Here is a 1597-nt window from a genome sequence, read left to right on the forward strand (position 1 = left end):
TTAAACAGCAGTAACTGATGTTTAGTTGTGGTAAGTAATGTTCTGGGAATGCCTGATGCCTCCTTCCTTCTCCAGCACAGTGGAACAACCAAGACCATCCTTAAGGCTGCTGATGGTTTCACTCTTGATTCAGTCAACGCTTAGAAGGGGGCTCAGTAGTTTAGTTAGGTCTGTGTAGATCCTAAAGAGATAACCAGCAAAGCACTGGTTTTATATTTGATGTGATGACCCTATGGCAATCGCTAAGTAATTCCACAGAGTAACATAACTTTTTGAAGTGTATCTATGAGGGCTCAGAAACTCAGAAAATTGGGTCATTCACATGCCTCTGTGTCTTGAAAGGTGGCCAAGTTTTGCTCTTTTCCTTCAGAAGGTTCTTTGTGTTCTGGGAGGCTGTGCTGAAATTTTCAGTGTTTTGGAAAATCAAATTGAGAGGTGAGGTTAAAACCTTTAGCCTAAAGTTAATGTTAATATTCATGCTTTATAAATAAGTTTTCTGTTTTGTTATTTTGCCTGGTAGAATTGTGTGACAATGCTGATAAATGGAAATAAATAGATTTTCTTTTTTTTTCTTAAAAATAAGTGATTCTAGATATCCTGTACCCTTTTAATTAAAGTAAGTAGCTGTAGGGATGCAGAGAGTTCTCTGAAATACATGTAGACTTGAATTCTGACATAATCTTTGGCCTTTTGTTAATTCACTTACAGATCTCTGACAGCAAACCGTGGCAGCCATGACAACCTGTGCAGCTTGCTGGGAATTTTTCTTTTTTGGTTATTGTGAAATTTCATCTGTTTTCTTTGCAAATATGTTTTTTTTTGTTTGTTTGTTTGTTTTTCCTGGGAAGAGAAACCAGCATTTTTATGCCTTTTTACTTGCTGTTTTCCCATAGCCCCCAGCCCTGTTCAGTTCCATGATGGGCTTTCTGCCTATGATGAAGCAGCATAATCTCATGAGGGAAACTTTTGTCTGTGGAAGCTTCACTTGCTGTAGAAACTGGGAGGGTACAGTCACTACAGCAGGAAACAGGGAAAGGATGATCATGATTAAGGCAGTTGAGTGGTGAAGACTGGGTTTCTTGTCATGCTATTCAAGCAAACAGTATTATTCACTTAAGGATTATTTGAATGTTCCTCATTTTATGGATAACTGACTTGAAATTGTCAAACCTCATTTGTGAGGTGTGAGTGTGACTGAGTGCTCACAGATGCTCACCTGGCTTTTGTTTACTGGGTATGAAAGTCCTGTACTCACTGCAGACTACACTGGCAAAATGGCTCTCAGCAAATCCAATCTGAGCCTCCAACAGTGAGTATAGACAGTTTGCTCTTGGTCCTTCACTCTTTTTCTGTAATATGGATACAATGTCACCCTTCTCCTTCAACTTGTCAATGATACAGAAAAGAATCAGAATGCTCAACTGTTGAAATGCAGCAGCAGTGAGAGGTGTAGGGGTGTCTCTCAGGAAGTTAATGCCCCTCAGTTCAGTGGAGGACTTAATAGTATTCATCCTTTAATACATGCCATTTGACAATGAGAATATAACAAAGTATTGACTAATTGCTCATTTAGGAAAAGCTGTTTATCTTTTACTCA

This window comes from Chaetura pelagica, unplaced genomic scaffold (genome assembly GCF_000747805.2).
Source record: "Chaetura pelagica isolate M959 unplaced genomic scaffold, ChaPel_1.0 scaffold48, whole genome shotgun sequence".
Taxonomy (NCBI): Eukaryota; Metazoa; Chordata; class Aves; order Apodiformes; family Apodidae; genus Chaetura; species Chaetura pelagica.